Source organism: Eufriesea mexicana, unplaced genomic scaffold (assembly GCF_001483705.2).
Source record: "Eufriesea mexicana isolate 0111107269 unplaced genomic scaffold, ASM148370v2 scaffold14846, whole genome shotgun sequence".
Lineage (NCBI taxonomy): Eukaryota > Metazoa > Arthropoda > Insecta > Hymenoptera > Apidae > Eufriesea > Eufriesea mexicana.
Window position 1 is genome coordinate 785,811 of NW_016922283.1, and position 18,070 is coordinate 803,880.

An 18,070-nucleotide genomic window follows, 5' to 3' on the forward strand; every position below is an offset into this window, starting at 1 on the left:
TATAGTGCGGTTATGGCTAGTAATATTTACAATTCATTGTACGGCATTCGGTACATGTTCCAAGGGATCAGTGTTGCCGTAGGATTAATCTGGTCACTGATGAAGGATATTCCACAGCAGTTCTAGAACGTGAAATGCAGGACCATTATCCCCCGAGTTATTAACAAATGGCAACATAGTACCGAGTACATCTGTCATCACAGTATTGTAGCCGTTACTTAACTTTGTTCAGTGATAATGTAAATTTCGAGGCAATCCTGGAAATATCGAATTATAGAACGGTCATTGCTCGAAATATTTCCAATCGAAGGTAAGGTAATTGTAACTTCCACAAATATAACTCTGTAGCCGTTGTATTAATCTTTTCAAAGATGAATTAAGTCCTATAACAATTCTGGAATACCAGAACACAGATCCAATGAGCATCGAGACATTAGCAATTTACTACGCAGTACTGGGTACACACACCATCGCAGTAAAGTTGTCGCTGGACTACTTTGCTCACTGGTAATGTAAGTCCGAAAGGGACCCTTGATTAAACTATGTATTGTACCGTTATGTCTAGTGATATTTACAATTGACACAACGGCATTTAGTACGACTACAGACAGATCAATTTTGCCGTTGTGCTAATCTTTCACTGTTCACGTATACACCGCAGCACTTCCAGAACGAGATACGCAGACACATTGAACCACTCGATATTAACAAATAGCAACACAGAAATGAGTACAGCCGCAATCACAGTAAAGTGGCCGCTGGCCTACTTTGTTCACTGACAATGTAAATTCGAAGGTGACTCTAGAATAACCTATGCATAATGCGGTTATGGCTAGTGATATATACAATTGACTGTACGGCATTTAGTACATCCTAGAAGAGGTCGCTCTTGCCGTTGTATTAATCTGTGCACTGATGATGTATGATCCGCAGCAGTTCTAGAACGAGATATGCAGGTCCGCAACCCCCGAGATGTTAACAATAGACAACACAGTACTGAGTACAGCCGACATCGCATTAGTGTAGTAGTTGGACTACTTTGATCGCTGATGATGGAAATTCTACAGTAATTCTTGAATAACCTATGCATAGTGCTGTTATGGCTGGTGATATTTACAACTGAAGGTATGGCGTTTATTACAACCCCCAACAGACAACTGTTGCCGTTGGATTAATGTGTTCAGTGATGGTGTGTGTTACACGGCAATTCAGGAACGATATATGCAGGTCCAATGTCCCACGAGGTATTAAGAAATGACAACACAGTACTGAGTACAGCCATAATCACAGTATTGTGTCCGTGGGATATCGTTGTTCACAAATGATGCATATTTCAAGGCAGTTCTAGAGTAATCAATGTAAATTACGGTTACTGCTTGAGACACTTCCAATTGACATTACAGTGCCTACCACATATACCAATATAGTTCTGTAGCCGTTGTATTATTCCGTTGAATGGTGTTTCAACTTCTATAACAATTCTAGAACAGCAGAATACCTATCCACTGACCTTCGAGGCACCAGCAATTTACAACGTAGTACTGAGTACACCCACCATTACAGTAATCTATTCGCTGCAAAACTTTGTTTAATGGTAGTGTAAATTCGGTAGTGTTACTAGAAGAACCTATGCAAAGTACGGTTATAACTAGTAATATTTGCAACTGAAGTACAGCAACTAGTACGCCTACCAACAGATCACTCTTGCCGTTTTATTAATATGGTCACTGATGATGTATATTCTGCAGCAATTCTAGGACGAGATATGCATCTCCATTATCTATCGAGACATTAACATATGATGGCACAGTACTGTGTGCAGCCATCATCACAGAAGTGTAGCCGTTGAATAACTTTTGTTCACTGATGTAGAATATTCCAAAGCAACTCTTGAATAATCGTTGGATACTACGGTTATGGCTTGAGATATTTCCAATTGACAGTACGGTACATACTACATCCACCAATACAGCATAGTATTCGTTAGATTAAACTCTTCATTGATTATTTGAATTCTGTAACATTTCCAGAATGATAAAATGCATGTACACTGAGCCCCGAGACATTAACAACTGACGGCACAGAACTGAGTACAGCCATCATCACAGCAATTTAGACGATGCACAGCTTTGTTCACTAATGATGGGCATTCGATGGTAATCCTAGGTTAACCTGTGGATAGTTGGGCTATGGCTAGTGACATGAATAGATGACAACACGGTGATTACAACATCTTCCAGCACAGCAATGTTGCCGTTGGATTAGCCTGTTCACTGATTACGCACATTATACAGCAATTCAAGAATAAAAAATGAATATCCTTACTCTTTCTGGATATAAACAAATGACGACACAGTACCGAGTACAGCCATTGTCTCAGCATTGTAGCCGTTGGACTACTTCGTTCGCTGATGATGGAAGTTATAAGTCATATTTGAACAACCTATGTATGGAGCGATTATGGCAATTGATACTTAAAGCAGACAGTACCACAACTTGTACATCTACCAAGAGAGCACTGTTGCCGTTGGTTTATGTTGGTAACTGAATATGTATATTCTACAGCAATTGTAGAATGAAAAACGGAGATCCGTTATCCCTGGAAGAATTAACAGTTGGCGACACAGCACTGTGTAGAGTCATCATCACAGAAATGCATCAGATGGACTGCATTGAACACTGATGACGTAAATTCCAAAGCTACTCAGGGAAACTCATTGTGTACTACGGTGATAACATTAGGTATTTCTAATGGACAGTACGGCAATTAATACGTACACCAATGTAGCACTATAGCCGTTATACTAATCTGCTCAATCATGATTTAAATACTATAACAATTCTAGAATAACAGAATACAGATCAAATGGGCACCGATTCATTCGCAATTTACAACGCAGTACTGAGTACACCCACCATCACAGTAATGTAGCCGATGTTCTACTTTGTTCAATGATAATATAAATCCGAAAGTGACTCTAGAGTAACATATGTACGGTGTGGCTATGGCTAGTTATATTTACAAATGACTGTACGGTCTCTAGTACAAACTACAACAGATCACCGCTGGTTTCATGTGTTCACTGATGATCTCTGTCCCACACAAGTACTAGAATGAGATATCCTGATCCATTGCACCTCGAGCTATCAACAAATGACCACAATGTGTGGGGTACAGCCATTATCACAGTGATATTGACGTTGAATAACTTTGCACGCTGATGCTGTAAATTCCAAATCAATTCTGGAATAATCAATGTTCATTACGGTTTTTGGAAACTATATTTCCAGTTGACAGCACTGTATTTTGTGGATCCACCATCAGAGCACTGCAGCTGCTGTAATAATCTGTCAATTGTGATTTCGATTTTATAGCAACCCTAAAATGACAAAAGGCGGATCCATTAGCACTCTAGACATCAACAATTGACAATCCAGTACTGCGTACAGCCATTATCACAGAACTGCAGCCGTTGGAGTAGTCAGTTCATTGATGACGTAAATTCCAAAGTAATTCTTTAGTAATATATGTATACAACGGTCATGTCAAGTGGCATTTACAATTGAAAGTACGGAATTTAGTACATCACCCAACAGCGCACTGTTGCCGCTGGATTAATCTCCTCGCCGAAGATTTATATTCTATATCAATTCTGGAATGTCAAAGCACAGATCCACTGTCCTTCGTGTTATTAACAATTGACAACATGGTACCGAGTGACGCATCATCACAGTAATGTAGACGTGGGCCTACTTTGTTCACTGATGACGTAAATTCCAAATTAATTCTGGAATAACCATTGTATGCTACGGGTTTGGCAAGTGATATCTACAATTGGCAGTACTGCATTCAGTAAATCTTCCAACGGAGCACATTTGCTGTCCTATTTATCTGTTCACTGACGACGTATATCCCACAGCACTTCTAGAACGAGAAATGCAGGTCCACTATTCCTCGAGATATTATCTATTGACGACACTATGCCGAGTACAGTCGTCATCACAGTATTGAAACGGTTGTATAACAATCTTCATTGATAATTTCAGTTCTGAGGCAATTCTAGGATAACCAGTGCATGATACAGCTATGGCTAGAGTTATTTAAAATTGACAGCACGGTACATATTATATCCACAAGGTTAGCACTGTATCCATTGAAATTAACAGTTCAGTGATGATTTAAATTCTATAACAGTCCAGGAATGGCAAAAGACGGGTACAACATCCCTCGAGATAATCACAAGTGGCAGCACAGTACTGTGTACAGCCATCATCACAGTGCATGTAGCCGTTGGACTACTCCTTTCACTGATAATGTAAGTTGCAACGCAATTCTAGAATAATCAATGTTTGTTACGGTTATTGCTTAAGATATTTCCAATTGACCGCACTCTATTTTGTATATCCACCGTCAGAGCACTGCTGCTGCGATATTAATCTGTTCAATGACGACTTCGAATATATGGCGACTCCAGAATGACAAGACAGAGATCCATCAGCACTCTAGACGTTATCAATTGACAATCCTGTACTGAGTACAGCCATCATCACTGCACTTCGGCAGTTGGACTGTTCAATTCACCGATGTTGCAAATTCCAAGCTAATTCTGGAATATCAAATGTATACTTCGGCTTTGGAAAGTGATATTTACAATTGAACGTACGGCACATAGTACATCTTCCAACAGAGCACTGTCGCCGGCGATTCAATTTGTTCACAGATGATGTATATTCCACAGTATTACTAGAACGAGAAATACAGATCCACTATTCCTCGAGAAATTAACTGTTGAAAACTCTATTCGGAATACAGCCATCATCACAGTATTGTAAGGGTTGAATAACTTTGTCAACTGGTAATGTCAAATCGAAGGAAACTCTAGAGAAATCAGTGCATGCTACGGTTATGGCTAGATATATTTACACTTGACAGTACGGTACATCGTACATCTACAAATAGAACTCTGTTGCCGATGGATTAATGAGTTCAATGATGACTTAGATCCTTTAACAGTCCTAGGATGGCGAAGTACATACCCTTTATCCCTCGCGACACTAGCAATTGACAACACAGTACTGAGTACAGCCATCATGACAGTTATGTGGAAGATGTACTACTTTGTTCACTGATGATATAAACTGCAACACAATCCTGGAATAATGAATTTATATTTCGTCTATAGCGTCAGATATTTGCAATTGAAAGCAGGGTACCTAGTACATCCACCAGCAGAGCACTGTTGACGTTGGATTTATGAGTTCTCTGATGATTTATAATCTGCAGAAGTTCTAGAATGGTAAAAGGCGGATCCATTAACCCAAGAAATATTAACTTTTGACAACAGAGTACTCATAACTGCCATCATCGCAGAAGTGTAGCCGTTGGAATACTTTGTCCGTTGGCGTTGTAAGTATGAAGGTTATTATAGGAAAACCAATGTATATTGCGGTTATGCCGATTGACATTTAAAATTGACAGTGCAGCAATTACTACATCTGCCAACACAGCACTCTTGCCGATGGAATAATAAGTTCAATGATGATTAACATTTTATATCATTTCTAGAATGGCAAAGCACAGGTGCATTTTCCTTCGCGGTATCAACAATTGAAAACAAAGATCTGAGTACCGCCGTCATCGCAGTAATGCCGCTGTAAGGCTACTTTGTCCACTAATGATGTAATTTCGAATGCAATTCTGGAATAACTTATGTATGTTAATGTTATGGTTTGAGACATTTCCAATTGACAATACGGTTCTTCGTACATGAACCAAAAGAGCAATGCTGCCGTTGGATTAATCTGTTCAGTGTTCATTTAGATAATATAGCAATTCTATTATGACAAAATAAATATACATTGTCCCTCGAGATACGAACTATTGACAACACAGTACTGAGTACGCCCATCTTCACAGTATCTTATCCGTTGAATAACTTTTTTCACTGATAATGTAAATTAGATATCAATTCTGGGACAATGAATCTGTAGTACGGATATGTCTTGGGATATTTCCGATTGACATTGTGGTAAATCGTATATCTACAACCAGAGCTCCTTTGCTGTTGGATAAATCTGTTCAACGTTTATTTAAATTCTATAACAGTTCTAGAATGACAAAATACATGTCAATTATCCCTTGCGACATTTGCTAATGACAACACATTTCTGAGTGCGTCCACGATCACACAATTGTAGCCGCCGAATTACTTCGTTCACAAACGATGTAAGTACCAAAGCAATGCTGTAATAATCATTGCATTGTACGGTCATGGCTTGTGACATTTTCAGTTCACATTATGGTACGTCGTACAACTATCAAGGGAGCACTGCTGCCGTTGGATTAATCTGTTCAATGATGATTTACATTCCATAGCATTTGTAGAATAACAAAGTAAAGAGCCATTATCACTCGCCAAGTTAACAATTGAAAACAGGGTACTGTGAACAGCCATCGTCACAGTAATGCAGCCGTTTGAAAACATTGCTCACTGACGTCGTCAATTCGATGGTAATTGTAGAATAACCTATGTATAGTACGGTTATGGCTAATGATATTCACAACTGACATTACGGTACTTAGTCCATATTCCAACACAGCACTTTTGCCGTTGTATATATCTATTCACCGACGATTTACTTTCTACAGCATTTCCAGAATGAAAAGAGAGTGATCCATTGTACCCCGTGCTACTAACTATTGACAACAATGTACTGAGTGCTGCCAACATAAGTGTACTGTGTCCGTTGGAATACTTTGTTCACTGATGATGTATATTCGAAAGAGGTCCTAGAACAACCTATGTATAGTTCGTATATGGCTAGTGATAAGGGCTATTTACAGTACGCTACTTAGTGCGTCTACCAGCAGAGCACTGTTGCCAGTGGTTAATATGTTCACTGACGGTGTATGTTCAGCAGCAATTCTGGACCGAGAAATTCAGGTCCATTATCCCACGAGGTATTTACAATTGCCGACATAGTACTGTGTACAGGCATCATCAAAGTATTGTAGCTGCTGAATTACTTTGTTCACTAATGATGCACGTTCCTAAGCAATTCTGGAATGATCAGTGAACATAACGGTTACGTCTAGTGATATTTACAATTTACAGTACGGTACTTAGTACATCTACCAAGAGAGCACAGTTACCGATGCTTAATCTATTCTCTGGTGATGTATATTCTACAGCAATTCCAGAATAACTTTGTACAGGTCCATCATCCCTCGTGATTTTAACAATTGACAACACTGTACTGAATACAGCCATCATCACAATAACGTAGCCGATGAACTGCGTTGTCCACTGATGATGAAAATTCCAAAGTAACTCTGGAATAACCTTTGCTGGGTATGGTTGTGTCTAGTGATATTTAAAATTGACAGTACGGAACCTAGTACATCCACCAACAGGTCCTTGTACCTGTTGGATTTATTTGTTCGCTGATGGTTTGCGTTACACAGATATCCTAATATCATCAATGCATAGTACGGTTACGGAAAGAGATATTTACTGTCGGCAGATCTGTATATGGTACACCACCAATAGAGCACTCTAGCAGTTTGATTAGTTTCTTCATTAACGAGTTTAATTCTATAACTATTCCAGAATGACAGAGGACAGATCCCTTGCCGCTCGAGATGTTAGGAACTGGCAACAAAGTATTGCATACAGGCAACGTCACAGTATCAGTGCCGTTGTATTATCCCGTTCACTGATGACTTATGTTCCACTGGAATTCCAGAATAGTAAATGCATGGAATAGTTATAGCTGGAGATATTTGCAGTTGACGTTACGGTACTTTGTAGATTCACCGTGAGGTCTCTGTAGCCATTCCGTTAATCAATACTCTGATGACTTAAGCTCCATAGAAATTCTAGAATGATCAACGGAAGAATCATATTTCTCTCGCGAAGTTGACAAATGACAATATGGTACTGTGTGTAGCCATTAACAGAGCACGGTGGACGTAGAATTAATCTGTCCACTGATGATATATATTCGGTAGCAATTCTAGAATTACAAAATACAGATCTATTATCGCTCGAGACTTTAACAATTGACCACAAAGTGCACAGTACAGCCAGTACTGCAGGCGTTTGATTAGTCTGTTCACTGAAGACTTAAATTCCACAGCAATCCTAAAGTAATCAATGTACAGATCAGATATGGCTAGAGGTACTTACAACTGACAATACCGTACGTAGCACATCACCAACAGAGCACAGTTGTCGTTGGATTATTCTGCACACAGGTGACTTAAGCTCTATAGCAATTCTAGAGTGATCAACGAATTCTTCATATATCGAAGTGGTATTGACAGGTGACCGTACAGTACTCAGTGTGGCCATCTGCACAAAGCTGTAGGCATTTCATTAATCTGTTCGCTTACCGTTTTATTTCTCCAGCAACTGTAGAATGATTGTAGAATGATGTGCAATGATCAGGGGATAGCTGTAGAAGTTAAATGGTCAGTGAAAATATTAGTCCAATGGATATCGCGCTGCGCTGACGGCCACACTCAGTATTGCATGTGCAAGTGTCTATATCTAAAGCGATAATTGATCTATACAGGGTTCGTTCAAGATTAGGAATATAACAGGTATGATCAGAAAATGAGTTAATACAATGTCTGTTGGACTTTGTTGATTGCTATACTCAGTAGTGCACTGCCAATTGTTAATATCTCCAGCTATACCTGATTCATACTTTGATCATGCTAGAACTGCTGTAGAAATATTATCGTGTGGGAGCGGATTAATGTGTCAGCTAGACTGCTATGTTGGTTGATATACTAATTACCGTACTGTCATTTGTAGATATCTCTAGCCATAACTGATACATACATTGATTATTCTGGAGCTGCTGCGTAATATAAATCATCAGTGGACAAATAATTCTATTGTCAGTTGTTATCATCTCGATAGATTATTGATCTTACTCTTCTCATTCTGGAATTGCTACAGAGTTTAGGGCATCGCTAAACATATCAATACAACGGTCGCAGTAGAGAGTTAATTGCTGTACTCTCTACTGTGCTCTCAGAGCTTATTGTCTCGAGCGATAATTGATCATTCGTCCGTCATTCTAGAGATGCAATAGAATTTAAATGCTCAGTGAATATACCCATCCAACTTCTATAGTACTCTGCTGATGACTGCACTTTGTGCTGTATTGACATCCGTCAATGTACCTAGGGGCAACTGATCCATAAATTAGTCATTCCGGAATTTATGTAGAACATAGAGGATCTGCGAATGAATTAAACCAATGGACGTGGCACTGCTCAGATTTCAATTCTCAGTACTGTATGTCGAATTGTAAATATCCTTAGCGTCAATGGATCATACCAGCATAGCAATATAAGTTAGACCAGATAGGAACAGTTTGATGCAATGGCTTTGGTACTGCGTTGATAGCTGTAGTCATTACTGTACTATAAGCTGTTAATGTCTCCTGATACAAGAGATTTATTCTTTGATCCATCTAGAACCCTCATAGGTTACAAATCACCTTTGAAATATAAAACAACGTTGAAAAAATTAATCCAACGGCGGCAGTACTGCGATAATGGCTGTGCTCAGTACTCTTACGTAAGTTATTAATATGTCGAGCGATAATGGATCTGCATTATGTCATTACATAATTCCTATATAACTTGAATCATCAGTGATCAAATTATTCACCCCACTGAAGTGCTGTGTTGTTTGTTATACTGAGTTCTGTATTGACATATGTCGATATCTCCAGCGTCAGTTTCTCTACCCATTGATCATTTTACAAGTGCTGAGGAACTTGTTTGATCAGGAAGGAGATTAATTTAATATCTAAGGTACTGTGTATTCGGCTACACCCAGTACTGTAGAGTCATTTGTCAATACCACTACGGCGATATTTGATCCACCCATTGGTCGTTCCCTAATTGTTGTACAGTTTAAGTTATTAGAGTATATAGTGATCAAATGGACACAGCTCACTTTTGTGGCAATGCTTAGTACCTTGTAGACGTATGCCAATGTCGCCATCGACAATTGCTGTGTCTATTCATCATACTTCAAACGCCGAAGAACTTACACGATCACCGAACATATTAATTTACTGGCTATAGTACTGTGAATATCGCTATACTCATTACTGTGTTGTCATTGGTCAACAGCACAAACGATAATTGATATACCCATGGATCATTCCAGAATTACTATAGAGTTACATCATCAGTGTTCAGACTATTCGATCGGCTACAGTGCCCTATTGGAGGAGGTATTAAACACCGTACTGCCAACTGTGAATGCCTTTAGCCATAACTGATCTGTACATTGATTAGGATAGAATAGGTGCGGCATTAAATCTCCAGTGGACAAATTAACCCAACGGCTACAGTACGTCGATGATGGCACTACACAGAGCTGCTTCTTAAATTTTTAATGTCTCGAGCGATAATGGACATGTCTTTTGTCACTCTAGATTTGCTATAGTATTCAAGGCCTCGGAGTCATTATTGATCAATCGGACACTGTGTCTTGTCGATGGCTATACTCAGTTCTGTATTGACATATGGCTATTCCTCCAGCTACAATTGCTCTGCCCAAAGACCATTCTGAAATTTCTGGTGGACTTAGATGGTCAGCGGAGAGATTAATTGAATGGCTATTGTAATGTGTAGAAGCATACAGCCAGGAGTGTGTGGTCAGTTGTCAATGTCACTACCAAGGTACGATCTATCTATTGGTAAGTTCAAAATTGCTATAGTACTTATATCATGAGTGAGCAAGTTAATCCAATGGCTGCAGAGCTGTCATGATTGCTGTGCTCTGTACTGTTATGTCACTAGTTAATATCTCGGGCGATAATGTATGTGTCCTTTGTCATTCTGGAATTGCTATATAATTTGGTGCATCGGTTACCTGATTAATCAAACGGCTTCAGTGTTCAATTGACGGCTATACCCAGTGTTGTATTGACATAGTCTATGTCTCTCCAATCAATTGCTCTATCCATTGCTCATTCTAATGTAGCTGAATAACTTGGTTGATTAGAGAAGTGATTAATCCAATGGCTATAGTATTGTGTAGATTGCAACACTCAATAATGTATTGCCATTTGTCGATATTACTACCGATACTTGACCCATGTATTGGTCACCCTTAAGTTATGATGTAACGTGGATGATCACAGAATAAGCTTGCACGCTGGCTGTCGAAATGTGTTAATGGCTTTACTCGGTACTCTGTTGCCAATTGTCAATATCCCATGCGATTATTTATAAATCCAGTGATACTCCTAGAATAGCAGTATAATATAAATGACAGAAGGATTGGTTCATACAATGGCTGTAGTAATGTGTTCATGGCTCTTTTCGGCACTGTATTGTCAATTGTCAGTACCTATAGTGCTAATTGTTCCGTCCATTGACCACTCCAGTATTGGTGTAGAACATATATGATCACTGAATGGGCTAATCCAATGGCTACAATAATGTGTAGAAGGCTAATCGCAGTACTTTATTGTCATTTGCCAATATCTCTAGCGATGGCTGTTGTGTCCCACTGATCTTCCCATAATTGCTGTCAAACGTAGGTGATCAGCGAATAAATTAATTCAATGGATGTAGGACTGTAGGTCGCAGTAATGTTATTTCAATTGTCAGAGCCTGTAGCGGTAATTGTTCTACCCAATGATCAGCCTGTAACTGCTATATAACTGGGATGAACAGAGTATAGGTTAATGCAATTTCTGTAGAAGTGTTTTCTTGGGTGCGCTCAGTAGTGCATTGTGAATTGATAACATCTCCTGCTGTAATTAACTTAACCTTTTAACAACCTAGCGTTGCTATAGATTCCAAATAATCAGTGTATAGGTTAGTCAAACGGCTATAGTATTGCGTTGACGTTTGCACTCAATAAAGTATTGTCAAACCTTAATGTCTCTGGGGTCTGTTGTTCCACCAATTGCTCATTCTAGAATTCGTGTTGAACATATATGATCAGTGAATAGATTACTGCATTGGCTATAGTAATATGCAAATGGCTATACCCGCACTCTGTTGTCAGTTGTCAATGACTCTAGCGACAATTGCTTTATCAACAGATAATGCTATACTCGCTGAGGAGCGTAGATGACAAGCGAATAGATAATGCAATTGGTAATGGTAGTTTGTACATAGCTTCACTCTGTAGAGCAATGTCATCTGCCAATGACTCCAGCGACAACTGCTGCATCCATTGATCACCCAGCAATGCTGAAGAACACAGGTGACAAGCGACCAGATTAATCAACTCGCTATAGTGTTGTGTAGACGGCTACAGTCAGAACTGTTCTGTACACTGTCTATACCACTGCCGATATATAATCTATCCATTGACAATTTGGAATCGTTGTAGGGTCCAAATAATCAATGAATAGATTAACCCAAAGGCTACAGTGCTCTGTTTGCGGATGTAACAAGCACCGTACTGCCAAATGTATAAACACAGATCCATATCCGTACTATTCACTGGTTATTCTAGAAATGCTGACCAACAAATTATTCCAACGGGTACGCTACCCAGACGATGGGCTTACTCTGCACTGTGTTGCGAACTGCTAATATCTCGATGGGTAATGGGTATGTATTTTGCCATTCTAGTATGGCTATAAAATCTAAGCCGTCAATGAGCAAATTAATCAAACGGCTACAGTGCCGCGATGGTGGATGTACTAAGCACCGCATTGTCAGCTGGAAATATCCCCAGCCATAGCCGCACTATACACTGATTATTCCAGAATTCCCTAGAAACATGCATCATCAGTGGAGAAAGTGGTCCAACTGCAAAAGCACTGTGGTGATGGCTGTACTCAATACTGTGTTGTCAATTCTTAATATCTCGAGGTGCAATGGATATGTACTTTGTCATTTTCGAATTGCTGCAGAATCTAAATGATCACTGAACCTATTAGTCCAACGGCTACAATGCTCTGTTGTTGGACGTACCAAGCAGCGTACTACCAATTATAAAGATTCCTAGAAAAAACTGTTCAGTACATAGATCTTTCTGGGATTGCTTTGCAATTTACGTCATCAGTGAGCAAGGTAATACAACGGATACGGTACTGTAATTGTGCCTGTACTTATCACTGTGTTGTTAATTGTTAATATCTCGTTGGACTATGTATCAGTCTTGTTTCATTCCGGAATTGCTACAAAATGTATATCATCACCGAACAGATTAATCCAACGGATCTTGTTTCATGTTAAAGTCTTGTTTCATTCCGGAATTGCTACAAAATGTATATCATCACCGAACAGATTAATCCAACGGCTACAGTGAACTGTTGGTGGACGAACCAAGTGCCATACTGGCAATTGTAAGTATCTCTAGCCATAATCGTTATATACATTGATTTTTCTGGAATTGCTGTATAATATACATCATCAGTGGACAAAGTAAAGCAACGGCTACAATAATGCGATAATGCTCAGTTTTGTGTTGTCAATCGTTAATATCTCGGGCTTTAAGGGATCTGTCTTTTCACATTCGGGAGTTGCGATGGAATTTGCATCATCACTGAAGAGATTAATCGAACGGATGCAGTGCTCTGTTGGTAGATGAACCGTGTAGGGTTCTGTCATATTTAAATGTCTCTCACCATAACTGCAGCACACATTGATTTTTCTAGGGTTCCTCTGGAACTTGACTCATGAGTGAACGAATTAATCCAACGGCTACAGTAATGTGATGATGCCAGTACTCAGTACAGTATTGTCAATTTTTAATGCCTTGGCCGATAATGGATCCGTCCTTTTTCAATCTGGAATTGCTATAGGGCCTAAACCATCTGTGGACAGATTAATCCTACGGCTACAGTGATCTACTGGTAGATGTACCACGTACCGTACTGTCAATTCCAAATATCTCTAGCCACATCTATACAGTGCACTGACTGCTCTAGAATTTCAGTGGAATTTTGTCATAGGTGAACGAATTAGTCCAACGGCAACGGTGATGCGGTGATGGTTGTACTCAGTACTGCCTTGCCAGTTATTAATACCTCGAGGGATAACTAATCTGTGTTTTGATATTCTAGAGTTGCCTTTTAATAATAATCATCACTGATCAGATTTGTCCAACGGCTGCTCTGCTCTGTTGGCGAATGTTCCGAGCACTGTCAATTGTAAGTATCTCCTGTCATATCTTAACTATAAATTGATTTTTCTAGAATTGCTGTCGAATTTAGGTCACCTACAAGCAAATTAATCCAACCGCTGCAGTGCTCTCTTGGTGGATATACTAAGTACCGTATAGTCGACTGTAAACATCTCTAGCCGTAACTGCTCTATCCATCGATTATTCTGGAAATACCGTGGAATTGAAATCATTCTGCGAACAGACTTTTCCAACGGCTACATTAATCTTTTGATGGCTACTCCCAGTACACTAGCGACAATTGCAGTTTAAATTGAACATTAGACAATTGCTAATGAATTTGATAAGCAGAGAATTGATTAATTCAGTGGCTATGCGAGTGCGGAGGCGGCTATACTCAGTACTGTATTGTCAACTGCTAATATCTCCAGCTATAGGTTTCTTGTACTTTCGTTATTCTAGAATTGCAATGGAACATGAATCATCGGAGAACGAATTAATGAAACGACTACTGCGCTTCGTTGGTGGGTGTTCTAAGTAACGTACTGTCGACAGTATATATCTGTTGCGTTAACGCATGTATCCATTGATTATTCTGGAATCGCCGTGGAAATTAAGTCAATAGTTAGCAACTTAGTCCAACGGCTACAGTACTGTGATGTTGGCTGTGCTCTGTACTGTGTTGTCAATTGTTAATTATTCGTGCAATAATGTATCTCTCATCGGTCATTATAGAATTGCTATGGAACCTAAATCATCATTGAACAGATTATTCCAACGCAGAGGGTACTCTGTTGGTGGATGTACCGAGTACCGTAATGTGTATTGTTAGTGTTTCGCGCAATAGCTGATGTATACATTGGTCATTCTAGATTTGCTTTTGCATTTAGTTATTCAGTGAGGAGACTAATCCAGCGACAGCGGTGTTCCGTGACACATATTCGCAGAAATGTAATGACATATTTCATTTTCTCCAGCGACACTTGCCGTATTTATTGATCACTCAATTACTCCAGAGGAACGTAGACCAGCAGCGAACAGATTATTTTCAGTGGCTATGCTATTGTGTAGATTTCTGTACTCAGTACACTTTTGTCAATTGTTAACATATCCGGCGATAGTGGATCTGCCTCTTGTCATTCTAGAGTTGCTATAGAGTTCAGATCATCAGTGAGCAATGTAATTCAGCGTCTATAGGACTGTGATAGAGGCTGTACGCAGTACCGTGTGGTCAGTTATAATCATAGCGTGCGATAATGGATATATCTCTTGCCATCCTAGGATTGCTACCGAATTTAAATCATCAGCCAATAGATTTATCCAATGGCTGTGTCATTGTGTGGACGGCTACACTCTGTACTCTACTGTAATTTGTCAGTTTATTTAGTGATACCCTTTCCAGCCATTGCACATTCTGGAATTGCTGTGAAACTAAGATGGTCAGTGATTAGATTAGCTTAATGGGTATATATCTGTGTAGTCTGCTACACCAAGTCCTGCATTATCGGTTGTCGATATCAGAAGCGGTTATTGATCCATCGATAATCTTTCTAGAATTGCTACAGGATTGATGCCAGCAGTTTATAGGTTAATCCAGCGGAAGTAGTACTATGTTGACGACTGTACGCAGTACTGTATGGTCCAGTATTATTATCTCTATCCATAATGCATCCATTTACTACTTACCCCTTTATTGCTATGTAGTGCAGCTGACAGGTGTATAGACTGGCCCAGCGGCTATAGAAGAGTATAGATGGCTACCCTTACTAATGTATTGTAAATTGTTAATATTTTGGACGATAGTTGGTATGCCTTTTGTCATTCTGTAACTACAATAAAATATAAATCAGCAGTGAACTTGTTATTCCAACGGCTACATTTCTTCCTTCATGGCTATACTCAGAACCATGTTGCCGATTTCAAATATCTCTTGCAATAATTTATTTATCCATTGACAATTCTAGAGTCTCGGTAGAAATTGGATGATCTGTGAGTAGAATTATGCAGTGGATATAGCACGATATAGAAGACTATATTCAGCACTGCATTATCAACTTTGCATATATGAAGCGATAATTGATCCATGGATTGAGCATTAGAAAATTACTATGCTTCTTAAATCATCAGCGAGTAGATTAATCCGCTGGCCATATTACCGTGTAGATGCCTACACTCAGTACTGTATTTGTATTTATCAATGTCTACAGCGACAATTTATCTCTCCACAGATAATTCCTGAATTGCTTCAGAAATAAGGCGACCAGCATAAGTATTGCATGAATGGCTGTGGTATTGCGTTGATAGCTATACTCAGTAAATTATTGTCAATCGTTAGTGTCTCTGGCAATAATTTATATATCCATTCAACACTACTGGATTGCTATATAATACGAATGGTCCGTCTATAGATTAAACCGATTCTTACAGAACTGCCTATATGCCTACGCTCGTTACATTATAGTTAGATTTTAATATCACTTGCCATAACTTATCTACACATTTCTCATTTCGTAATGGCTATAGAACTTGCACGATCAGTGATTAGGTTAACGCAGAGGATATAGAGCTGCGTAGATGTAAATAGGGCTCTGTGGATGGCCATTCTGGTTACTGCTTTGTCATTTCTTGATATCTATGGCGACAATTCATATTACCATAGCCCATTTTAAAATTGGTACAGAAAGTGGATGTTCAGTTTATCGATAAACACAAGTACTGTCGATCTGTTTAGAGGTATATACTCAGATCTGCATTGTCAGTTGTTAATATCTCTAGCGGTAATTTTCCTATCCTTTGACCATACTAGAATTGCTATAGAATTTACGGCGGATACTATATACCAATGGCTATGGTACTGTGTGGACGGCTGTACACAGTACTCCTTCTTCAATTGCTAATTTCTCTAGCTATAATGCATCTTTCCACTGATCATTCTAGAATTGCTGCGGGAATAAGACTATCAGCATATAGATTGACTCAATGCCTATAGTACTGTATAGATGGCAGTATTCGGCGCGGTATAGTCAATCGTTGATATCTCTAGAGGTAATCGACCTATCCGTCGATACTTCTGGTATTGCTATAGAATTTACATGATGAATGAATAGATTAATCCATTGGCTATAATGCAGGGCAGGTGGCTATACTCAGCACTGTATTTTCAATCGTCAATACCTCTTGCGGTAATTGATTCACCCATTGATTATTCTGGAACTGCCAGAGTATCATTATGGTCAGTCAATGGCTTATACAAAATGGTATAGTACTACATTCGTGAATACACTCAACACTGTATTTGAAATTGGTAAAATCGCTAGCGATAATAAATCTGTTCATTCACCACTATAGAATTGCCTTAGAATTTGTATGATCATTGAAAGGATTAATTCAATGGCTACGATACTGTAAATCTGACCACAATTAGCAATGTACTGCCAATCGTAAATATCTCTAGCGATAATTGATCTATCTATAGATCATTCTTTAATTGCTACGCAATTTACATTTTCAGCGAATACTTTACGCCATTTTATGCCATTGGCTACAGGGATATGCTGTTGGCTATACTAAGTACTCCATTTTCAACTGTTAGCACCTCAAGCGATAATATATGTATACATTGATCATTTTAAAATTGCTATGCGGAAAAAGGATGATCACTATATATGTTGATCCAGTGGCTTCATTAATGTGTTGATGGCTGTACTCAGTACTTTGTAGCTAATTGTTAATATTTCAAGCGACAATTCATCTGTCCATTGGTCTATCTAGAATTCCTATGGGAATAACGTGATCAGAGAATAGATTAATGCAATTGATATAGTAATCTGTAGATGGCTATAATCTGTAGTTTATTGTTGATTGTTACTTCCTTTAGACATAATTGCTCCACCCATCTATCATCATAGGATTGGTATGGCATTAAAGTGGTCCCTGAATAGGTT